The sequence below is a fragment of the Sciurus vulgaris genome, assembly GCF_902686455.1.
Source record: "Sciurus vulgaris genome assembly, chromosome: 13".
Taxonomy (NCBI): Eukaryota; Metazoa; Chordata; class Mammalia; order Rodentia; family Sciuridae; genus Sciurus; species Sciurus vulgaris.
Window position 1 is genome coordinate 63,262,965 of NC_136474.1, and position 26,422 is coordinate 63,289,386.

Sequence of the window (26,422 nt, forward strand, 5' to 3'; positions counted from 1 at the left end):
AGGGAAGACTAGAATTTGAGATGGAAGTCTGGGCTCATTTAGTTTAGGGGTAGATGGTCGTTCACACAGTTCTGAGTTTTTCACTGTTTTCTAGCACAGATCAGCTTCTGTTCATGGAGCAATAGTAAAATTGTATTCTGTGCATCCTTTAAGAAGCCTTGGGCCTTTAAATTACATTTTACAATGATTTTCATACCAATTCTCTAAAATACTGTTGTTTTGTAGGCAAAAAGAACACTCTGTTCAGGTCCGTATTCTGAAAAGACACATAATAGTAGGGACACAAAGGAATCATTGCAGCTTTGTTATCATTATAGTCACTATACTCCCACTGGGAGGTCTTTCTAAGTGAATTAAGTCACAAGAAGCAAGGGAGAGAGTCACAGCCTTGCTGGAGAACACCCACTTATTTAAGTCTGTCTGTTGTCTATTTTCAGCTGCTTCAGAAAAGAATGTGTTGGGATGACATGCATCCCTGGATAAGATTGTTTTGAACAATATGAGAAATCAGTGGCATTCAGGCCAAATTAAATCTAATTTACTCTACAAATTGCCAAACTATCAGTCCTATTAAATCTGTTTATTAAAAGGCAGGAGAGTCGGCCTGGGTCGCAAGCTGTGGCTAGGATAATAAGACAAAGATGAAGCCCACTAATGTAGATAAATCATGTTTGATTTCCAGGCCAGAGGTAACCAATGGGAGGGCTTTTGCCTCACCTCCCCTGTCATTGGAGGTGTTTGCAAGACAGTCAGAATGTTCCCAGAGTCAGGCCATCCTCATTGATTCCCATGGCACTGGAAAGCCCATGTCATTGACCTCCATCTGGGGTCGTTAATAAAACCAGCTTTATTTGTCTCTAGTTATCCATTCTACAAAGTGCAATTTGAGCAGGCCTTTATGATTTGTGGATGAATGGAATAAGTAGGGTAGAGTGACAAATAATGGTGGTGGCAGAGGCAAGACTGAGAGGTTGGGATTGGATACCCTTTATTACTAAAGTGTAAATAGGGAAGGTAATAGCAGACCGTCAGACTCAAATTATTTGGAGTGATCCATAAAACCTTGTAAGGTTTTATGTTGGATTTCACATGTTAATAATTGAGGTTGTACGCATGAGACAAAGGGGAAAGGGCATTGCTAATTAAGGCCTTATTCTTTAAGAAAGTCTAAACTTTGTTTATAGTGCTCACCTGCTTATGATGCCCTATCTCAGGGTCTCCAGTTACTAAATCCTACCTCTTATTGAAGGTCAAACCTAAATCCCCTCTCCTTTTCAAAGCCCTCTTTTAATATTCTAGTCCTTAACTCTTCTTTTTTTGAACTTCTGCCCTTGTAGGTATTAATAGCACTTAGCTTGGTGGTAATCATATCCTTTAACATATTGCACTTTGACAAAACTTTACAAAATATTTCCTTGAAACTTCAAAATACATAATGACCTAGTAACTTGCCCCAGATCACACAATTAGTATTTTGTGATTACTTATAGGTTTTCCAATTAATGTTTTATTCCATTGGAGTAGGTTGATATTGAGGAAGAAGAAATGTCACTAAGGTTGTGTGTTGAACTGGGCTAGGGACTGGCTTGAGAACACACAAGAACTGTACTGCTCTTTCTGGGGCTAGAAAAATCATAACCTTCTAGTAGATGCAGGCAGACAGGCTGGCTGAAGCTTCCAGTCTGTGCTCACCAATCCAGAAGAGTGTTCCCAGGCATTGAAATTCGGCCTCAAGCACCTTCCACAGTTCCAGTTCTATGCTTTCCTCTTTGTTCCAGGAAGACTTAGCTCAGACACCTTTATAATGGATACTTTTCTTAAACTAGGTATAGGAAGAATGATTGAAAATAGAATGTGCCTGGTGTGGTGGCACATGCCTGTAATCTCAGTGACTTGGGAGGCTGAGGCAGGAGGATTACAAGTTCCAGGCCAGCCTCAGTAACTTGGTGAGACCTGTCTTAAAAATAAAAAAATAAAAAAATTAAAGGAACTGGGAATGTACCTCAGTGGTAGAGCACCCCTGGGTCTAATTTGTAGTGATCCTCACTCTGAAAAAAAACCAAACAGAAAATAGAGGACGACCTTTGAACTTAAAAGTCTCACACCCCAGACCTTAATTCTGAGGGATAAGCTTGTAGGCTTTGGTCATCATTTTGCACAATCCAGTGCTGGGCCCAGGAAACCTCTGGAGGAAAACTGAGGTGGGAGAAGGGAGGGTAAAAATTGCTCACAGTAATCCAAAGGCTTTATTAGTCTATAATTAGGAGTGATGGGAGGAAGCCAAGTGAGGGAAAATTTAAGCTGAATTGCAAGAAAAAACGAGTCCCTAACAATGAAGAGTATTCAACTGTGGAGGAGGATGACAGAGACAGAGCAGCGGCAGTCACTCATAATTTCTTTATTGGTAATTTGGTCTCTATATTTTGGATGAAATACATATCTGGGAACCATGCCAAGCCATGCAAGGGATGCCCTTTAACCGGAATTCAGTATGATAGCATTAATGGCTCTGGGAGAAGAAAATGAGATAATCTTGAGAACCAGCTGAGAATGAGAAGTCAAAAGAACAAGATGTTCTCTAAGGTTTGGGTCCTGGTGCCGCACATCATTTGAGCTACTTGGAGGTGGGAGCGTGCATCACCAGAGCAGAAACCAGTGATCCCTCTTCTTGCTCCCACTGTCTCTAGAGGGCGTTGCTTCCTGCCTCCCATCTCAGAAAAGTCTGAGTTCTCAGAGTCTCAGTAATCCAGGCAATGGGAATTTAAAATGCTGTTCTAGTCCATGCAGTGCATTTATTTTAAAGGGAAAAATGAGCAGCGATGAGGTTTTTAAAGTAAGTTTAAAAAGCAGTAAAACTATTTTGCATCATCCTTGTGGTATGACTTCCTTATAAAAACAAACCATTGTTTCTCATCTGGTGTTTTAAACAGCAGCTTATTCTTTTGTCTCTTATGCAGGTGGATCTTTCGTGGTACTCTTTTCATGTCACTTCTGTTCACAGTTTTTCCAAGGACTTCTACAATCTGTTCTCAATGTACAATTGTAACCATATCTACACTAATTTTCTATTTTTGTTTCCTGATATTTAATGTTGACTCAACAGACGTGTGCACACACATGCACAAGCATGAACACACTTACCTATGCATGCATTCACATGTGTACACATACACACTAAAAAAAAATCCTGTGTGTGTTGGGAGGGGATGCTCACCATCCTGGAAATTTAGTGTTTCTGGGAACACACACAATTTGACAAAATACTTCTTTTCTCTTTTTCAAGCTCAACCTACTCATTGTTCTTTAAGCCCATTTCCCCACCTCTGCTAAAATAGCACATATGCACTGGTCACTACTTTCCTACCCAGAAACCAACTCCACTTTAAGTAAGTGCATAAAAAATCTGACTGCCCTAAAAGGTTCACTACAAAGAGAAAATGTTGTTCCCAACCACTTCAGCAGAATAGAATCTCACCTTTCTCAGACATTCAAAAGTTTGTTGAATAACCAAAGATTGCTAAACACATCTACCTTCTGCTGTAGGTCTTTGCATTCAGGATTTATCTCCCTCACTAGGAGGTACTTCTCAAATTGAGGATCATGCTTCACATAGCTTCAATTCCCCAGGGTACCCAGCAGTGTCCTTATCACCTAGGAGGTACTCTTTTTAGAGCAGCATTAATAATCAGGTTTACCATTTTCATCTTGTCCTCCTCTGCTTAGAACATGCTCTGCTTGATCATTCCTTCAAGGCTTCATCTAGATGCTGTGATTCCTCTAAAAGTAACTGTAAGGTCAATGCATTAAGGTGCCACTGGTTATCAACACATTTTCCTGCTCTTCCTGAGATCCTGTTGCTGTACCAGTCTGCGAGCTGCTGTTTCTAGCTAGAGTGGTGGTGTCTTGTGACTGGCTCTTCAGGATGATGGACCAAGCTCTGCCTTCAAGAAATTTCTCTGGACATCCTAGTTTTGATGAACACTCTGGTTCTCCAAATGTTTATTATAATTGTGATTAAACTTTACACTATAGCATGTAATTATTTCTGCTTTAAGAATGTTGGTTTTGTTTCTCCAATTAGACTCTAAGTTATTTGAGGGACATATAAGGCAGGGATAAAAGAATTGAACTTTGCATCAGCAGCTGGCTGGAATCTGACTCTGATATTTGTTAGTTGTGGGATCTTGGGCAAACACTAAGCTGCTTCCTGCTGCACATTAATCATCTGTAAAATGGGAATAGTGATAATATGTACTTCATAGAATGAAGTGGAAATTAAATGTATTACTTTAGCATTAGTACATAGATCAGTTCCAGGAGCACAGAAGCTCCTGTATATACCTGTACATATGTACATGTGTATGATGTTGTTATTACTATTATTAAGAAAGCATAATTTGAATTGGTGCTTCATTATTATCTTATCTTCCAAGTACACAGTAGAGTCCCAGACATATAATACGTAATTAATATATTTCATGAAAATCATTTATTCAGTACCTTCAAGGTGCCAACTTTTGTTAGAAGAGAACATTGCAATTATATGTGTATGTTATATATACACTGTCATTTTGAATATTGCAGTTCTATATTGATTAAAGTATATGTACACAGAGTATGTATTAACATACTATACATTATGATAGAAGTGATTATGCTATGGAAAACAGCAACGTGAAAGGGAATGAAAGGAAGGGGGCTTTTTTACGAAGGGTAGTTAGGGAAGACCTGTGTGGTGAGGATTCATTTGATAAGAAACCCAAAGATGGAGCCTTATGGATGTCTGAAAGTAGAGTGTTCCATGCAGAGAGAGCTGGAAATGTAAACTCTCTGCGGTTGGAAAGTGTGTTGTCCTATTTGCATAAGAGCAAAGAAGCTAGTGCGGCCTGAGCAGGTGAGGTGAGGGGGAAGAGAAGTGAGAAGGGAGGTTAGCCCAGAGGGCATTCAGAGCATGTGGGGCTATGGATCATGACAAGAGTTGAAGAACAAACCACCTCAGATTTAGTGACTGAAATCAGCGACCATATTTCATTATTGCCATAAGTCTGCTAATCATCTGGGAGTTCCAAAGCCCTGTGGGAGGTCAGCTAACTGTGGATGATCCTGGACGAATGATCCTGGATAGCCTCTCTCACACAGCGTATCACTGGAAGAATGGATGGTCTCCATGAGCCTCATCTTAAGTCACTCATTTCTTCCAAGTGAACTCTCATCTCCAATACTCAAAATTGGGTCTCTTTACATGTTAGTCATGATTTGTCAATCAACTGGGTCTCTCAAAAAACAAAAACAAAATCACAAAAACAAACAAAACAACCAAAAAAAAAAAAGAAAAAGGAAAAATTTCTGATTTGCAGCATTTGTTGATTTTTGTTGTGCAAGTATTCCTACCATGACTGATTTCAGGTTACCATTGGTTGAACAATCAAGATGCAAAATTCCTGAATATTTAACTGCTTAACTATAATTTTGAAACTAAGCCAGGTGTGTATTACTATGCTCTTTACATCTAAGGCCAAAGATATTCCTCAGTTAAGGACTATTCTGCTCCCCATGATAGTTTCCATGTCAATTTTTTCTCTGAGGTTTTCTATTTTCCTTCTAGGCACTTGTCTTCACATTTTAACGTTTTATTTTATTTAACAAATGATTTACTTTTATAAATGAGTAGCTCTTTCAGTTTCCTGCATGTGCACATTGAGTTTCAGGTGTCTTTTTTAATTGTCTCTGGTCAATTTAGTATGAGTTAATAAAAGTCCTTGGTAAACCTTATGGTTTCTTAAGTATAACATTAATTTTAGATATGAAAAAGCCACGATCACAATTCTGTTTAAGATTAATCCCTCTCTATTTGGGGCATGTTGGGCTGGTGTGGGACACTACCTTTAGATTCCTGAAGATACATGTTTTGCTGGAGAGGATCTATTTGAAGTCACTTGTATCTTTTTGAAGTTTTTACAAAGGATGTTGTTAGCCACACCCTTCTGTTGTTTTGTATAAAGAGACCGCTTCCTTCTTTAGAGTCTTTGGCTGCAGAAACTGGGGATGAAAGATAGTTTTATTTCCCATTCTGACATATGTCTCCCTCCATATGTCTTTCAAATTTGCTGACAAACAGAATGGTCTCTTCTAGACGTATTCCTGTCTTGCAATCCATTATACATAGCTAGAAACATCCAACTGGTACTTTTAACATTACATCTGGAGAGTTTTTTAGTTGGAAACACAAATTTATTAAATATGTTTTCTATGTTTCAAATCATTGCCAATAATATTTTTTCTATTGTTCTGACACCATATGTCATAGGTCTATCTTTATTTTCAGATTCTCTCTGCTGACCAGTTCGAAAGTTAACATTGCTGGCTAGGCATCTGTAATCCCAGGTATTGGGATTCTAAGACAAGAGGATTGCAAGTTTGAGGACAATCTGGGCAATATAGTGAGACTCTATCTTAAAAACAAAATACTGAAACAAAAACAAACAACAAAAAGAAACCAAAGCCAATGCCACAAGTTTTAGTATCTATTATTACAATACCACATTCCTGTTATTAATTTTCCATTATCAGTTCCTATGTGATTAACCACCACAACACATAAAAGCTTGAAATAATAGTATTTTCTATTGCTTTTGATTCTGTGGGTCAGAAATTTAGGATGGATTCAAGCCGACATTTATTATACTTGTTTTGCCCATGAGTTTCCACTATGGTTTGAGTTATCTGTCAACATGGACAACTTGTCTCAGGTTCTCAGGTTAGATGATCTTAGATGACCTCACAAATGGTGGTTGATTGTTGTTGTCTCCTGGGCCACGTGTCTCTGATGAAAGAGACAGTCTCTCTACATATTAAATGCTGTTGAATACAACAGCATTTTATGCAAGCAATCAGCAATGTTTAAGCACTTGCCAGTCTCTGCATCATGTTCATTGAAATCTTATTGCCCCAAATCTCCCTTCTTCCACCCTTATTTATCTATAATATTTAGTCTATGTAATAGCCAGAGAGAAGCTTTTATAACTTAAGTTAGATCATGCCACCATTCAGTTCAAGATATATGTGTTAGTTATCCATTGCTGTGCAACCAAGTAACCCATACCTAGTGGCTTAAATATAAACTGTTTTATATTTGGGTTGGGGTCATCTGAAGGGTTTTCCTTCTGGTCTTGCTTCATCTCTCTCTTGGCCATAGCCATCTCACAGCTCAGTGGTCCTAGATGACCCTATAAGGACTCTTATGTCTTGTAGTTTGTTCCTGTTGTCAGCTCGACCATGTAACACCAAATGTCCCTGGGATTCTTCAAGTGATATTGACAGCATTCCAAGAAAGTAAGCCTTCGTTTTCTACATTTTAAGGCTCTAGTCATGTCACATTTGTAGATATCCCATTGACCAAAGAAAATCACATGCTAAATCTAAGAATAAATATGGGAAGATACTCTAAAAGGGAAGAATTCAGGGATAAAAGATTCATAGCAGTTCATTACACTTGATTCCCTGGCTCCTATAATTCATGTCTTTCTCACATGAAAATAAACTCACTATTTCTCAGACATCAAGAGTTTCCTTTAATCAAAGAATATGGTAGAAATCTACTATACCATGATCTTCATTATATACAAATGCCTGTGGGAGCCTGTGTCTCTCAGTTGTATCCTTGACCCAGAGAACTATGTACTGAAAAGGAGAAAAATGTGTAAATGCCCTCAAAATGCATGAAGAATCGTAGGGGCCAAAGGACACACATGAAAACTAACAGATTACAGATCTTGGTTAAGAGAGAGCAGAAGAGAAAAAGGAGCCCAGGTAAAGAGCATAGTGAGAGTTCTAGATATCTTGGAGTGTCCCAGAAGTCTTACATTGACTCTTGACCTATTTTATCAGGGAGAGCACGGTGTGGAGAAGTTCTAAAAATTTCGAGTCCATACATGAAGTGTGCATTGTGATAAAAAGCAGAGGAACTTATCATGATTAAAGATGAGTTGGACTAATTATGGGTTTAGGTTAGAGGTAAAATAAAATTCACTTCCCTGGGCACATGGGAGGCAGTTTCCCTTATGTGCATTGGCTGTGTTTTTCTAGCCCATATTCTTTGAGTTTGGTTTTATGATGGCATAGGATATGGGACATAGTGACTTATCTTGGAAAACAAATGTGTGATTCCATGCCCAGAGGCATGCTGAAAGCATGGAAAAAGCTGATAAATCATTTTCAAAACTGAAGAGAGACTAGGAATGAGTTCTGTATGGGAAAAAATTATGGTTTAGACACTAGGTAGGAAAAGTGACCTTTGACATGATGTTAGCTGCATTCCTTCAGTGAGTAATCAAAGGATCCAGCAAATGATCCAAAATAAGGAAGGGTGCACATGCATTGGGGTAGGCCGTGAACCTCCTTCCTACTAACACCATGATGTTAAATAGCAATTAGAACATCATACAATTATTTTCCTGCCCCACCCATCGGGCCCCTTGAAATCATCCTCCAATGTCTTTATGGCATATGATAACAGAGCCAAGAACTACAAACCCACCATATTGCAAAGTTGGAGAACTTTCGGGGGAAAGTCGCATGAAGGGCACATTTTTTTCCTGCAGTAACTGACAATTATCTTCAAAGAGGTTTCAAAAACTGCCTCATAAATGTAACATCCCAATCACATACTGATTATTTAATGGGGAGATATGAAAATTCAGTTGACAGAGCTGACACTTGCAGGAGGGTATTTTCATCTGAAAGAGGAAAGAAAGACATCTTTGGGAGAAAAGGCCCATGTGAGCACACAGCATGCTGGACTCCACAAGTCTAAGGATGACCCACTGAGCCCCTCACTGGCCCTCCATACCAACAAATCATGCCATAGCCGCTGTTCCGCCCTCCTAGAACTGTGTTCCCCTTGCTGGCACTGCAAGTCCTACTCAGCCCTCAAAATCCAGATTAATTTGACCCTCTTCAGAAAAACATCCCTTGTTTCTCCAGCCCCTTCTTGTGTCTTCTTTTTCTAATTCCTATGACATTTAAAACATAAGCCTCATAATTAAACTCTGAATTCTAAGCCAATCTATTGGTATTAATAATACAATTTTAACATGGCATGTGTTATGCACTATTGCTTCAAGTAAACAAAGCTCATATCCCAAGGAGGAAAGAATAATGAAAAGAGCTCGTTAAGAATAATTCTGCTGGGAGACATTTCTGACATTGTATCAGGGCTTTAGGGGTTGTGTTTGGGCTAGGGTCCCCTTAGATGACATTTCTGTCACTAGAACAACTTGCTTCTGTTACATTGGTTTGCATAAGAGCTTGTGAGCATGTGTTTGAGTTAACCATTCATTATTGCAGACAGGACTTTGGATTAAATTTAAATCTAAAAATGTATTTGAATGCATAATATTGGTAGGATGTTCTTCTAAGTTTGTGCATGGGTCAGGAAGAAGTGGTCAGAGAATGGAGGAAGAAATTACAGAAATGAGTTAGTAACCTCATTTGCAATTATCTTACCTGTGTATACTTATTGCAAATGTGTGACATACAAATGTCCCCTTGTGAGCACAGGGACTGTGCATGGGCATATTTCTAGCATGCACATCAGCAGAGTATGGCTGTGGTACCTGCATGAGATCTCAAACTCCTTTGCTGTTAGATGCCTTACACTCACAACAGGTGCAGAATGGTTGTTTCCAGGGTGATGGCTACCATTGGAGGACAAATACCAGTACAAAGTGGGAAAAGAATACCAGAATATGCACTAAAAAAATCTCTAGCATGTAATTTTTGATGTGGGGAAAAGAATAACAGAATATGCACTAGAAAAATAATTTCTAACTTTTAAGTTTTTGATTTTTGAGCCTCCTCAGTCCTTAGTTATGTGACTCACTGTGGACTTGAGGTATCTGGAGGGTAAGGATTTTAGAGGGTTTAGGGAGACACTATAATGCTTTTATTCTCTTTTAGTTAATATGTGCTCAGCTAAGTGAATTTGTGAAGTAAAGTGTGGATTGAATAGTGCTCACCATACAAGCCCATGAGCACTGCCTCATTAGAGTACAGTGGAGTCAACATTGCTGTTGCTCAGCCCGTTGCTAAGTATAAGAAAAACTACCCAATGAAATCTAAAGAGGGGTCAGTCAATGAGCAGGCAAGTAAATTTCATTTTGACAGCAGATAGTTAGAAAACAGTTTTCCACCCCAGTGTGATATTGTTGCCAAAAATGATGATTAAACTTCCACCTGAACACATTTGAAAATATCAGGAAAAATGTTCTAACCTGCTTGACATTAAATAAACTGGAAATCGATTAGAAAAAATTCAACAAATATTTTTGCCCAGTAGATATAAGAGATTGAAAAGTGAATTCATGACAAGTTAGCACAGTCAACTGTGCCTTCATTCCTGGGCTTTGTGTCTCCATGGAGTGTTGTTTAAAGCTAGGGCAGCCATAAAAACACATGACCATCTCACATTGAAATCAGTGTGAGGTGGTAAAATTATTCTATTATGAGATGTTATACCAAGGCTTTATGAAATGTGAAGTATTTTCAGCCTCCTTGCTTTCACTGAAAACGTTATTATAAACAATGATTTCAATTTCAGCAAAAAGGTTAATATTAAATCATAATTATAAAATAAAATAAAAATGTAAATTTCAGTTATTTCATTTGTTTCTCATATTTTTAAAAGTTATATTTCAGTGCACATTTTATAATGAAGGCAGCATATTAATTTATGTGTGTGCATGTGCATGTCTGTGTAAATTGAGCTTGCTGTCCCTACATAATTATAAGAAACACACACACACACACACACACACACACATGCCCATGGTATACATACTGTATAAGTGATAGGTGTTGTGACCAAAACCTGTCAAAAGTCACTGAATTTGAAATTCAGGGTTTATAAGGGATGCTAAGGTAGAAGTGAAACTGCTTTTGAAAATATTTTATGTGATACATAATACTATCTGAGAGGCCCAGCATAAGTCTTTTGACCAACATGATCACTTATGACAATTAACTATAACCTGATGCCAATAATAGATTTGATTAAAATAAGAATGGTTCACTTTTTCTAAAAACATGCAATCCAAACTCTTCTCTCTCTTCTTCAAGGCCCTACTGAATGACCCCTTCCACCTTCCTGCACATGGTCTATTGTATGAACTCTTCTCTCTAACCTGACTGAACATCTCTTTGGCTCCCAAACAGACCCCATGTTCACTCAGCTCAGACATTTCTTTCCTGTATCCCATCTGAAATGCCCCATTGCATCCCCCTGACCTTCCTGTTGGATCCAAAGCCTACTCATCCTTCAGGACCAAGGTCAGCTCTCATCTCCTCCTTCAATCTCCTCAGACCACTTTAGACCACAATTTTCTCTTTCTTTTCTAAACTAATAGCAGTTTCTATCCCTGCCACTCATTTGACAATCAACTATATAATGCATTGTGACAGCTCTGATATTACATTGTGCCATATCGTTATTTCCCTCTTCTGTTTTTAGTTTTTATCTATTTCCCCTCACATTTTGCTTTATAACTGTAACTTCACTCAGACGTCCTTTATGGAAGGGGTGGCATTTTCCCCTTCTGTTATATTCTTCCTTAATCTGTGCTCAGCATGCAATTAGATTCAGAGAAAGTGTTTAATAAATATTAGTTGTTCAAATCAAGGTCAGACAGTTCCATCTGATGTTTCATTTCCTCAGCAGACATTAGAATAACAAAGTATCATCACAGGGCTGATATAGGGATTAAATAAACAGTATGTGTAAAATGCAGGTGAAGTGACCACTACTTGGTAAATCTTTATAAACTCATATTCCTCAGTACTGGAAATTCTTATTTCACAAAACTACGTGGTTGTTTTAAAGCAGCAGCTGGATAAGAATGAAGCCACACTTCATTCCTTCATTCACTAATATCAGACACTAAAGAAGAGGTTATACATTTTCATTTTAGTGTGACTTCCCTTCTTCTTCTTACATGAATTATTACCTTTCAAACTAGTCTTTCTAGGATCAAGAGAAGGGATTGTAATATTCTTGATTCATTGGTAACTGATGTTAATAGAATGATGTTCTTGTCTGACAATTCAATACACTGACCACCACGAAGAAAAAAAAAAAGAGAAATAGACAGACACACCTGTGGTGGCCTTAATCAGACCTGAAGCATCCCGCTGACAGATATTTAACTCATTAGTTCTGTTTGGCTGTTGCTCTGACACCATCACTATAATACGATATGAAGTGCTAATTATCACAAAATCCAATGATACAATTTACTGGGAGAGAAAAACCTTTTTTCTCTCTTTATTGGAAGCTGCCTGCTCCCTCTGTTAAATTTGATCAGCATTTACGGTGATAGAAGAGGAGACCACAGCACTACATTTGCCTTGAGCCCTAACTAATGCAAAGAACAGTTCACTCTCAATTCATGTTCTTTTTCAGATAATTCAGCACATCACTGGGTGCTTAAGAGTTTCTGTTGGTAATCTAAAAAGACAAAACAAATCTGAGATACCGTATTCTTTCAAATGGGGAGTCTGACTGAGTCCAGTGACGAGTGGGCAGAGGCCAGGGCCTTATTCCTTCCATGGGCTCTGAATCCATTTGTGTGTATAGCACTGAAGACCTGGCCATCCATTCTATTTCATTTCCTAAATTAAATGGGCTGGTCAGTTTCAATATTCAACCCAGGTCCAGATTTCTTAAAAACAAAACCACCATTGCTAGGACTTTCCTGAGAGAGTGTATGTGAATTCTGAAGTCTAGGAACTACTACTGCCAAGTTCAAGCTGCAGCTCCTGAGACTACACCTAAGGAATGGTGCCAAGGCCTTGCCTGAGAATCCCTGCCACAGCTAGATTTGGTGAGCCTGCCCACAAACCCACTGACTCAGGAGATTGAGGGAGGAGGATTGCAAGTTCAAGGCCAACCTCAGCAACTTAGTGAGAAAACATCTCAAAATAAAATAAAAGGGCCATGGATGTAGGTGAGTGGTAGAACACTTGGTTAGCATGAGCAAGGCCCTGGGTTTAATCTGCAGTATTGGAAAAGAGAAATCCCGCTTTCCCCAGAGGATACCTTCCTGTGGAAGCTTCAGCAAGTCACCAACTTCTTCTCTTGACCCATCAAGGTCTGATAACACCTGAAAGTCTCTCCTTTCCCCTGCAGTCAATTAACAATTGAGTGACCTTTTTTGATCAGAGGGCACCATTAACTTCCTCCATTTCAGCTTTTCTTTGTCAGGTATCCCAAACCCTAAATTTTCTTCCTGTTTCTCTTCATACACTTCACTTGGGCATGGGATATCCTCGAAGCCTGTCTTAGTCTGGGTGGTGGTTGGGGAGTCAGAGACAGCACTGGTGTGTGCAAAGGGCAGCTGGAATGGGGGTTAGGGGGAGGGAACAGAGTTGCCACGTTGCTCCTGCAGTACACTCCTGTCTTCCAGGCCATCATTCTTACTTCTTTCAGTGGAACCCCATTTACTTAATTCCCTATTCCTGGAGCTCATAGAACACCGCCATGGGAGAAGAAAGGCAAGGAAATTTTTCAGGGCACAAACCTCGTTAAAAAGTTCACTTTAACTATGTGCAACGAATGAAATATTGAACAACCGGTATATTATTTTAAAAAGGGATATTAAACAACAGTGCGGGGCTGTCTGGTTATATTACAGTGTCTATCTTCTCATGTGTCAGCAACAAGTAACGCTGAAGGAGGCCTAATTATCATATTCACAGTGGTACAGGTAGTAAAACAGTTATGCTTTGCATTGCTCAGGATGTTCAGAGCTGAAATAGATAAACTATGTGGGAGACTAGTAATAGGTAATTATTCTCTACTTACATATTCAGCCTCATAATTCTAAATTAAGGTAAGTGGAAAAAGCTTATAAAATATTCAAAGCTCCTTTATCTTTCCTCCTCCCTCTTATTAGAAACTGTGCATGAATTTGCATAGAATAAACTGAGCTCATAAATCAAAGAAGAAACTGCAAGAATGCTCTTTGTAAGTTATAATTTAAGGTTAACTGTAGCACATTTTGCTTACTGTATTATTAATGACTTTCGTTCACTCATGACAAGATTACATATTAAAAATTGTTGGTAGACAAAACTCAGTTCATAATCAATTTGCTTCTTAATGTGAGCAATCTGCGTGCATCCCTACGGTGGAGGCAGGTTTAGCGAGGATAATGGAAGGAGTGCCTTGGGAAGAACGTGCTCACACCGCTGGGCTCCCTCAAGGGTGTGATTGACAGGCAGCTCCAAAGGGGAATTTAAGGACTGGAGAAGGGCAAGCCCCGGATGACTCTGTCGGGGCTCAGGGCTGCTCCCTGAGGCCCCAGTGGGCTCCACCCTAAAAGACCCTCTCTCTCCTTCTCCCTGCCATCCCATATTTCTCTCCAGCCACTTACAATACTTGACATCTTTTCATCCTCACAATCTCATCTTTTCCTTTTTTAAAAACATTCAGCATCTATTTATTAGAAAATGTATTTCTGTTCTGCTATTAAATAAACCCAAATCATTTCCAGATGTTTGTCAAATCAGGTTTTCAGGTACTGTAGTCGTCCTTCTCAATTCTCTTGTTCTCCTTCTCTTTTTCATCTTTGCATTTAGATTTCCAGCCAGTTCCTTTCCTTACTCCTTCCTGAGTAGTGGCATTTCTGATTTGCTTCAGAAATGCTCCTGGTCTTTCACTCCAGCCAAGCATTGCCAACCCAGCTCCAGCGCAGCTTTCAGCCACCCCTTCCCACCTCCTCAGTCCACCCGAGGTTAAAGTTTTTCATTAGTGCACATTTAGGTACCAGCTGCCTTCTGATGCACATGAGGCAGAAAGACATCTTTTCTCTCAGCTGCAAGAGCAGAGAGACTGACAGAATGTTCACAAGTACATTCCTGAAAGTTGGATCAGGTGGGTTTGATACTGGTGTCTTGGATTACAGTCCTGGTTATGTCTTGGACACATTTTGGTGGCAGAATAATCTGTGATCTGTGCACATTTCTGGTCTCTTCAAAAGGTATGATAAAAACATGAAAAATGTCACATTGAAATACTACATGGCCTTATTTCATAAGTGATTTTATTCCTAATGTTATAGATTCCAATTATTTGGCATTCATATACTTAGAGATGTTGAAATTATGTCAAAAACCTCAATCCAGCTGGAAACACCTGAGGTCTCTGCTTCTGGGGTAGGGATGCTCTTTTGCAGACCTAGTAGTATTCACACAGCTAAGAAAGAATTGATAATAGGTTCTAAAACATCTCAGAGGAGAATCCAGGAGGAAAGTTGTTTCTCTTTTCCCTTTAATTTCTAAGGATTGGGCACATTTCTTGTCTTGGCTTCCATAACCTGAGAGACCCCCAACCTCACACCCTCTATACTTGCAAACTGGAAGCAGGCAGAGTGACTTCGTGCAAAGCCACAGGAGGCACAATGAACATTTACAGGTGTGCCTGGGCAGAACTGGAAAGAATGGAGACGGAGAAACGCATCTCTGCATGAGGTTTCATGGGGACTTGGGAGGTGACTCATCTCAGATGTAAAACATCCAGGATATTAATTAAACTTAAATGAAATAAAAGTGATGAAAGAGAATCACAAGGGATTCTTTATTTTCTTCTGACCTTTAAATGGAGTGTTCTAGTGTTCTAGTGCATCCTCAATCTTCCCTGACTCTGTTGCTGGGTGACCTTATGACTCTCACAGCTTCCGTTCCATCTTTTTTCTCCAATGATTCTCCCATCTCTAAGCCTACTCACCAGAGCTCCAATACCAATACTTTCAATAGCCTTCTCCCCATAGCTTATGGATCCACGCAGTCCTCACACAACAACTCAAAATTAATGTCCCAAATAGACCTCACCTTCTACCTCATCCTAACCCTTTAGACCTTCTGTCCCTGAATGACACTGTCATCCACCCAGCCCTCAAAATAACATCTGTGAGTATTCCTGCCTTATTGCTGCCTCTGGGCTCCAGGCCCCCACAATTCTATCCACTATCTCTCAGGTCAGTTCTCACCTGCAACTCCTGGGCCTCACAACAGTGCAGACTCAATGGTCCTTTTTGGTAGTTCTGTTTCCGACGTTATTAGTCACCTGCCTTCCATCTACATGGCACAGAGTGAGCAACCTAAAATCCATATTTGATAGCATCATTTCCCTCGTTTAAATCCTTTACTGACCCTTTGTATGACACATCCATATTTTTCAACATAGTATATTCAAACCTTCATGATCATCCTCATTCTTTACTTTTTATTATCTTCTTCTATGTCTCAACTGGAGAGTTCCTGAATTCAAATCAAACATTTATCTCTGTCTTTCTCTTATACCACTTAAATTTTAGGCAGCAACTCTTTATTTCACATTCAGCCAGAGGCAGAGCTTTTATTTCTGTGATGTTGCTAAAAATGTTAATTTAATTCATTAAAAATGTATTGTGCATCTATTATGAAATTCTAGGAGTTGGGGAAATTGGGGAGTGAAGACAGTTGAGTAAAAGCAGAGAGGATTATGAAAACAGAGAAGACCCCGAGGACCTGGAGAATCTTTAGCAGCCCCCCTTCCTCTCTGAGAGCATAGCAATCAGAAGCCCTGGGGACTGCTTATGCTGAGCAGAGGCCACTCTTCCCTGGGACCAATTGCAATTCTAGATGGTTTGACCTTCCTTTGAGTGAAGACTAAGTAATGGATGTGAACTGATTGGCACTTAAGAGTCATTTTCCCAGTTTTTTTAAACTCAGAGGCACAGACACCCAGATCAACACTTGAAATGGAATTCTTGTTGTTACAGTGTTTGTTTTTCCTATGGTTACGTAACTCTAGCTGAGCTCGCTTCTAAGCTTTTAGGCTCTGTAATTTTCCCAGGTCATTTTGCCATAGGCAGGTGTTTAGTTACTCTATTGCCAAGAGGTCCATCATAGAAAAAGGCCTTCATGTTAATTAAAGTGCCACATTACCTGTGTGCCTTGGGGGGAACTTGAGACTCAGTGAGCTGGGAGAGAGAAGGATCCATGCTTCACCTAGATGAGTACTTTGTATTCTCATTTTGCATGGAATATGCTCAGAATGAGGACAGTGGGAAGGAGAATGGAATTAAGAATAAGGGAACAAGATGGGGAAATTGGGGAAGAGAATGGGCTTCTGCAATTCTGCCACTTGCTGAAGAGTCAGACAAAACTGTAAACTTTATGGTGGAAGAGTTACCTAGTAGCTCATTTGAAAGTTACCCCTCCAAAGTCACAAATCATTCATAATTAATTATCAATTGATTGATGCAGACATATACCATAGGAGTTCTGAGAGAGTGAGATCAATGTATTTTGCAGCAGCAACAAGGGCCCTAAGAGAAGAGGAGCAGTGGGGTGTGGAATGGAAGGCACAGAGTAGTGAAGGTGAGAAGGCAGGGTACTCTCTATGTGATGCAAATTTGCAGTTCCCTGACGGTTTCCATGGGGTGCATGCAGACAGCTGCCTGAAGCAGAATATATACCACACTTGTGCATTGCACATTGCATGTGCAGAAAACCTTTCTTGAGGGTTAGACTGAAATCTCCTGTATTTAGTCTTCTAGTTAGTGTTTAACTCTATTTTGTATGGAAGCACATACAGCACCTCTTCATTTCTCTTCCTAACTAATTCCATCCCTCTGGAAGGCACTAACAGCTATGAAAACTTTGTTGAGTATCCTTCCAGCTCTCTTTGTATGCATTTATATATGGAGGTAATGATATATATTCATGTAGATGCATGCATTCATAAGCATTTTAAACCCAAATGAGATCATCCACATCTACAGATGGTCCCTGGCTTAGTATGGTTTGACTTATGATTTTTTGACTTTACAATGATGCCAAAGTATTATACATTTAGTCAATTCTGTGCTTTTTCAAATTTTGATCTTTGCCCTGGCTAGCAATACATGGTACAATTTTCTCTTGTGATGCTGTCCAGTATCAGTAAGCTGCAGTTTCCTGTCTACCATGAGATAAGGAGTTACCATGAGATAACCAATACTCTACGATGCATTGTGTTGCTAAGCTGTGGTGTTTGGTAGGTTAAGTGTATTAAAATCATTCTTAACTTATGATATTTTCAATGTTTGGGTTATGTAACCTCCTGTAAGTTGAGGAACATCTGTAAATGACTCCAATGATTTTCTTAATTTGTTGCCTAAATGTGTATCTTGATGATCCTTTCTTATCTGTTGGCTTTATCCTTTTTAGTTCTGTGATGTCCAGTAGTAAGTTTCAGTTTATTTATGCTATATATATGTTATGGATGGATGTGTAGATTGCTTCCAAATTTTCCCTATGGCAAGAAAAGCAGTATGGTACGTATAGTTTTAGACTAAATATTTATAACTCTATAGGACAGGCTTTTAAAAGAAATTTTGAAGGAAAGCCAACTGATTACATTCATAAGATCCTATTTGTTTATAACCTACCAAAATATATGTCTGTTAGTGCTCATATCCCCACACTAGTGTTACCTTTTAAATCTGTGAACTTGATGTGTGAAAAATGGTATTCAATTATTGTTTTAAAATACATTTTCTTGGTTACTAGTGAGTTTAAGCATTTTCATATTTGATTGTTCATTTTGCTTTTGAAGTGTATTTTTAATACTCCAAAGAAGTCATTTGTCTCCTCTCTACTCCTCATTAATTAGAATTAAATCAGTTTGACTTTCACTGAATTTTTCCTAAACATCAGATACCTAAGCCAAGTAATGTGAAAGTGTTAAGTGAGTTAAATAATCAATTGATCAATATGTATTCACTAGGCAATTAATGCCTCTAGTCTGTGCTGGATATTGTTGGGGATACAGCTCTGGCTTTTAAGAAGCTTATATGATCTTTTAGGGTGATAAGACTCAAACTGTAATCAATGACATTACCACTGTTTACTAGACCCCAAGGACTGATCAACCAAGGAAGAGAGAGGCTCTGTAGGTTGGAGCAGCTGGAAAAGCCTTAGTGAAGGAGGTACAGTTCTGCTTAACCTTGTAAGAGAGTGGGAGAAGGGAGAACATTTTAGATGGGGCAAAATAGTGTGAGAAAAGGTTCCAAATGGCTTTCAGAGGGGAGTAAGGAATGCAGACATCCTGAAGCAGAGATTATGGCCACGTATAGAGTCCATGCCTGCTTGAGGTGCTCTGAGTTGCTCAGACCTTCAGTGACTATTTCCGCCCACTATGAGGGACCCACCTCCACCTATTCCCACTACGACCTGCCTTTCAGGGGTTGTGACAGGGAGTTTGGCTTTCAGGCTCCAGGTGCAGGAGGACAGATGAGGACAGGGTACAGTTCCTCCCTTCCAAACTTCACTAGATCCCCCAGGAAGCTGCTGGATCTAGGACCTGCCTGATTGCAGCCCCTAAAGCCTCATAATTTTGTCCAGAGGTGCCATTGCTGCAATTACAATCCAAACCCAGAGTCAATTACTCACTGTGTGAATCACCCCCAAAAGATTGCTTTTTCCTTTTCCATTAGTATCACACATAATTGCACTCTGTGTGGTTCCTAAACTCGTTCCTGACTTCAATGTCCATGAGGATCTGGGTTGATTATAAAGTCCCTTCATCTCCTATCATTGACCTCACTGACACTTTCCATAAGAATTTTTTTCTATTTTATTCATTAATAATGCACCCACCTCCTACCATTAATTATTCAACTTCTTGTGAGCAAAGAATCACTATGCTTTCCCTGCTGATTTTTCCATATGTTCATCCTTTCTTCTTTGTCTCCTTATTAACGGGGAATGTTAGTACTCCCGTGGCCTAGAGTTGTGGGGATGGTTGATTTTGCTGGCACTGTTCTTTCTCTTTTATAGCTACTATCGCTTAAGGAGCCCACCCTTCCCCAACTTTTGACCCTTAAGGTTACCATGAGCTTATCTAAGGCATGAACTCTCTTGGGCTTTCTATTTGATGTAATTTTAAGCTGATGCTAACTCTGCTTTCCTTCTCCCTGCTCTTTATTGTAACTATTTCATGCATTATCTGCCCTTGGGACTTATTAAATGGGCACAACCAATTCTTGAACAATAATTTAACAGCTGCTAACTACCATAATATAAGGTAACAAAGGTGAGAGACATGCTACACTCTCATAACAGTAAGGCAAGGAGAACAGGAAGAGACTGGGGTGCTGTAGACCACCATGTGAGGTATCACCCTGGCTAGATAAAGGAAAGGAGTAAACAATCTGTTTTCCAACTTACATCCAAAAAGCAGTAGTGACCTTATTCCATATTTCAGTTAGAACTCATACGCTAAAGGTTCAGTCTGGCAAAAAGACTCATTAGTGGGAAATTTTGAGCATATTTCAAGAAAGTCAAAATTTATATGGTCTTGGAGACATTTCACATGAACACATTTACCAGCAAAGGAACATATGGTGGAATGAGGTGTTTGAAGGACAGTAAGAGAAAGAGCGTGAAAGAACAAAATGTGTGAAAATTCAAGACAAGTTGCTGAGGTTTCTGCCCAGGTGTCTGGAAACTATGAAGTACCGAAAACTCAAGCCCTGATGTAGCAATTGGGATGAGTGGGGGTTTATAATGAGGCATATGAGGGGCATATGGGTATGTAGGGTGCACTACTTGGTAGTACAACTGAGTGTAGAGTCCCTGGTGGATGTGAACCTCCAAATATGATGCCAGTCTTGTCTAGTTTGGGAAGGGAAACAACTCCATCTTTACTTCAAAGTATCTGGACTTTCCAAGGTTGACATGTGCATGCTGTGCCTATTAAAGGATAAATCCAAAAAGTACAAAGCTTTAAATCAAGTTATGCTTCAAAAATCAGAAGTCAGAAAGGACATAAGAATTTTAACATACAGTAAAGACTAAGCACTGTAGTAGTTGGAGGTTTCCTGTGTGTGTGTGTTTCTTGGCAAATAATTTATGACCTTTTGGAAGGCAACTGCAGCAAAAGTAGTGAAGTTAGAGACCAGAAGAATCAAAGAGTGCCTAAATGCTGTAGCAGAGACAGCAGGTACAAATTATTCTTTCAAGGAATTAGGTAAAGGAGTGTAACGCAGGAGCAAGAGAAGATAAGCAAGACTTTTGCAGAGAAGAGAAAACTGTAGTCTGAATGAAGCATGCTGATAGAGTGGGGTGTTGGAAGATGACAAGGAGAAAGGATGCAGGAAGGTAGAGGATATCATACAAATATTGGCATTGACAGCAGCGTTGTTCTAAATCAATACATGATATCACATGATGTGCCTGTGAGAGGTATCCCTAGTACTCCCAGAGCCACAGGAAATAATCAGGAGCCAAGACAGCCACTCATGAGAAGAACCTCTACAAGTCAATCCACCAGTTTTACTGTGTACTCCTAGAACCCTGCATATAGTAGACATATAATCCAATCTTCACATCAGAGGCATGGTAAGCAAAGCAGCATCTTGATCCCATGGTGCTGGGTGATGCTGCAAAGGAGAAAATTTTTCATGAATAGAGGGGAGAATTGAAACAGGCCATGTGAACTGCTTTCAATCAAGATTATGGAAGGAAGAAAAAAGCATCAGTAAGTGGTATTCATGATGGCAGTGATGATGATGATAATTTATTGAGCACTTTCTATAAAAATCATAGCCGACACAATTGAGCACTTAGTGTCAGATATTACTCTACAACTTCACATACTAATGAGGTTTAACCTCTTTTCATGAGATTGGATGTTTTGTGGTTCAACTCATAACAACAGTGTAAGTAAATTATCATTGTTTCCTTAATTTATATAAGGTAATCAGAGCACAGAGGCATAGAGGGGGTGAATGATTTGCTTAGGAGCACACAGGTAAGTAGTGACTGAGCTGAATTTAATGCGATGTTTGATTGATATGAGCTACCAAACACTTACCTGTCCCAGAAGCCCTTTCATGTGGTGTGGCAGGAACTAGTCAGGGTAGACTAATTAAAATACTCAGTGCCTTTTCCAGAAGTAAAAAAATCTTTGTTTGGATTCTAATATCTTCTAATCCCCTTCTTAATCAACATTTTACTTTCAACCAAGAAGCATGCTACTCCTTCTGTCTGCATAAACCAGAGCCAAGTTGCCTTATCTTGGATTTTCCATTTTTGTTTCTTTAAAGCTATGCTAAATGTTATGAAGGATGACACTTAGGAGTTTTATGATTTTTTTTCCTCCCTCCCAAACTAACGTCTCACTCTAATTTAACAGGGTTTGTTGTGTTTTGTTCTTTTCAAATTGCCTTCATCAAATCTTTTCAATTTAGATTTCATGAAAGAAATGATTATATTACTTTGCATTCATATTTTATTGGTTGATGTATTATTGAATTAAAACATGTCATTATAATAATAAGTCCAAATGGCAAAAATATGTTTGGTTATAATCATGACTGATTCAGGGAGTGTGGAAATTGTGAGAAAACAGAGTATGCAGAAAACCAGAGCAGTCACTTGCAGCAGCCAAATGCATCTAGTATGACCTGGGTACAAGAGAGAACAGCAATTAATTCTAAGTGTGAGGTAAGTATCAACTGCTGTCCCTCATTGTGGTGTGGTAGGAACTGTCTTTTCCTCAGAATAAGTAGAGTAGATCTCATGAAGGATGAGATCTCAGAGGTTCAGGAAGGCTACGCTGCTGAAAGATTGAGAATGTTGAGTTGCTTCAAATGTTGTACTTACTCATGTGTGTGCATGGATATGTGTATTTTTTGCAAATAATTTGTGACATTTTTTAAGGCAATTGCAACAAAAGTAGTCAAGTTAGAGACACATTGGAAGGGATCAAGGAGTGTCTAAATGGTGCAGTGTCTAACTGACACAGAAGGTGCAAACTCTTTTAAGGAACTAGGTACATAGGTAAAGGAGAGTAATGAGGAATTTAGGTGGAAGGAGAAGAGACAATAAACACAATAAGCATCGAGACGATGAGATGATGTTTATAACTTGAAAATGGCAAAGCTGATGGAGAGGGATACTGGAGGAAAAGGAAGTAATAAGTAGTAAGGCAGAAAAGAGCTATGCTACCAAAAAAAAAAAAAAAAAAAAAGGCAGGTCCTAAAATGTCAGACCCTAGAGGAGTAGAAGTTTTTCTGTGACAAAGGCATGGGTGGTTTAGACAGCTTTCTGACATTTGTGACAAAATATCTGAGATAAACAACTTTAAGGAAAGATTTATTTTGATTCAGAGATTTCATCCCATGGCCACATAGCCCTGTTGCTTTTGGGACCACAGTGAGGCAAAACATCATGGTGGTAGCATGTTGGTAGAGCAGAACTGCTCACCTCTGGTAACTTAGAGGCAAAAGAGAGAGAAGCAAGTGCCTGGGTCCCAAAATCCCCTTCAAGGGCACAATGGCTCAACTTCCTTCCATTAGATCCTATGCTCTGAAGCTTCCACCACCTTCCAGTACCACCACACGCTGGTGACCATGCCTTCATCACATATTCTTAGGGGGACATTTAAGATCCAAACTACAACACAGGGATGTGTGGAAAACAATAAGATGGGATTCTCAAACTTTCTTCCAAGAGTGTTAGTTTCTATCCCATTTTGAGAAGCTTTTTCTGCCACATCTTAAACATGTAGGATTTCAAGCAGAAAATAAAGTCCCTGTTTCATCATTTAGGACCAGTGAGAATTTTCAAAAGGTACTATTCTGATACAAAAAATAAGGTAAAAGACATACACAGGGTTAAAATGTACAGGCTATTTTTGTATTCAGTAAAGATTTTTAATTTTCAGAAAAAAATGAAGGAAAAAATAAGGAGGCTTCTCTCTGAGATCCCAGGCAGAAGTAAAAGGCTGGAAGAGAAGATAAACATGAGTTAATGTGGAGGATCGTTGTCCTTAACCCAGGTAGTGGAGACTCAGTACGAAGCAAAGAAGGATTTAGTAAGATTTTCTGAGGCTTCTAAGTCTTCTATGAACTTTTTTTCTTTTATTTTTTTTTCTTTTAAACATCGACCAGAAAGCTTTGTTGTCTAGGAAAGGGTAAAAGGATGTCTAGCTGAATTGGAATTGACAAAACTAGGCAACTCAGACAGGGCAGTCTCTGGAGCAGCCTTTAACCACAAAAGAGATATTGAAGGCGATTCGATCGATAGAGCTGGAGCGGACACAGGAGGAAGATGATGAAACCCATCAAATTCGATCACTGGGCAGGAGTGGTCAGTGTCAGCTTCCTAAGGAAGGGTCACTCGATGTCAGCTTCCATGCAGAAGCTTTCACCTCCCCTGCTGATTATGTTCTTAAGATCATAAAGTTTTAGTGTCGGGAGGAATAACAGATGACGCCTGGTCTGAACTTCTACTGGGGACTGGAATCCCTTTCAATGGGGCCTGGGTGAGTAGTTTCCCTGGACTCATAGGTTTCAGACCTGCTAACTCAACTGCCTAAAGTACTGGACATGTACTACCTCTCTCCCTGAAGACACATTCATTTATTCTTTAATTTGCTCAGTTGTAATTGATTCCCACCCACAGTAGTTTTTAGGAGATGTGACTACAGATTCTTTGCAGTTTCTTCCTTCAAGTGGTAGAGTCCATTTTCCCCTGACATAGCTTGTGATTTGGCCTAACAGAACAGGGAGACAAGTGGAGAGAGGATTATTTGTCTGGGCCATGTCTGACCACAGAAGTTTCCTAAAACAGCCAATGTGGAGTAGAGAGAGAGGTGAGCCTAGCTGAGGTCAGCCCTAAGTACTGACCTACACAGTCTTTAGCAAACAGAGGAGCTTAAAATAAGCATTTTAAGTCAATGCATTTTGGGGTCATTCAGAGGTGGCTGATGTTTTATTTAAGGATAATTGTAGGAAGACTCAAAGTGGAAGAGATAAATTTTTTCTGCTGAGTCTCTTGTGGCTGCCAGAGGCCCACCGAAAGTTTGAGAAAATATCAACTATCTTAAAACTGTCCTAAAACATGATCTGTGGACATCACAAATCAGGTATAGCCTTTAGGTAAAACTCTGGGTAACTTTTTGATTGTACTTAGAAAATATCTATCCATTTGAATGACTGCATTGCCACCTGGTATGTGTGTGCCAATAGAGGGGACTCTCAGAAGCAAAGGAAAGACAGTGCTCTTTGTCACTGGAAGGGCAAGATAGATTCGATTCCGACATCCTGGAGTGGTGGGTGTTCCTGCACAGAGCCAATGCCCCTGGCTGTGAGCTGGTTTATGCAGCTGTGGTCACCCACTTTCTCTCCTTGCTGTTTTCCTCTCTTCAACCAACTCTTGGATTATAATTTGACTTTCTAGATTCACTTATCCATAAACCCTGACATCTCATCTACTTAATAGTTATATTTCTCATTGTAAATTAATGAATCAGGCTTCTATGTTTTATAGATTGTCTCTGAGAGCTTGATTAATGCATTTGTTGTGCTGCAAGTCTGGGGTGCAGAGAATGGTGAATTTACCAAACACATGCTTTCTTCTCTTGAGTGTCAGTCAGGCTCTTTGACTGTGGATACTTGACCTCATTTGTACCTTTTCTTCAAACAACAGAAAAGTCCAGATTCCCTGATGCCTAAGATCAATGTTCAGTTCTCCATGTGGTTAATTTTAATACTAGTTAATGTTTATTGAGGGTTCACTTGGTATCAGGCATTGCTCTAGGACTTTATGTGGATTCTTTCACCCAAATTTTACAATGACCCTGGGAATAAAGTTATTCTAATTTTACAAATGAGGAAATTGAGAACCAGAGAGGTTTAGTAAGTTTCCTGAGGTCACATAAGTAATAAGAATGAACCCCGGATCAGACCTAAGAGGTGTGATCAATAAGCTACCATGCTGGCCAATTGCTCCTGTCTCAGGCCTTCTACTCAAGAACCATCATATACATCCACAAGAATGGGGTCTTATTTAGAATAAGATATATTTCATGCTTATATAATTGTATCAGAATGGATTCTACTGTCGTGTGTAACTAAAAAGAACCAATAAAAAATTACAAACTCAGAACATCTCCAAATACCTATCAGAGTAAGTCCAAAGTCCTCTCTGTGGCTTTCAAGGCCCCTGGCAATCTGATTCCAATCTATTGATAGACCTTGAATTCCCATGTTTCATTTAACTTTAACAATCAATTACTTGAAGTGTTTTATATGTCAGAATCAGGCTCTGTGCTGATAGAGAGTCAAAGATGAGTAAAAGACTTTGAAACCTAAATAGCAGATGAAACACAAATCCGTGAAATATAACTCACAGAAGTAGGCAGAAAGCAAATGATACTGTGAACATTCACAGCAGAAGAAACTCACTTCTGAATTGGGGACACTGGTGACACAAGACAGGAGTAAGGATTAAGGACACCTCAATGAGGCTTGTGCTCAACTAAAAGGAAGGAGAAAACAATTCATTACAGATAAGAAGAACAATGTAAGCAAAGACAAGATCTTAAAAGAACTGT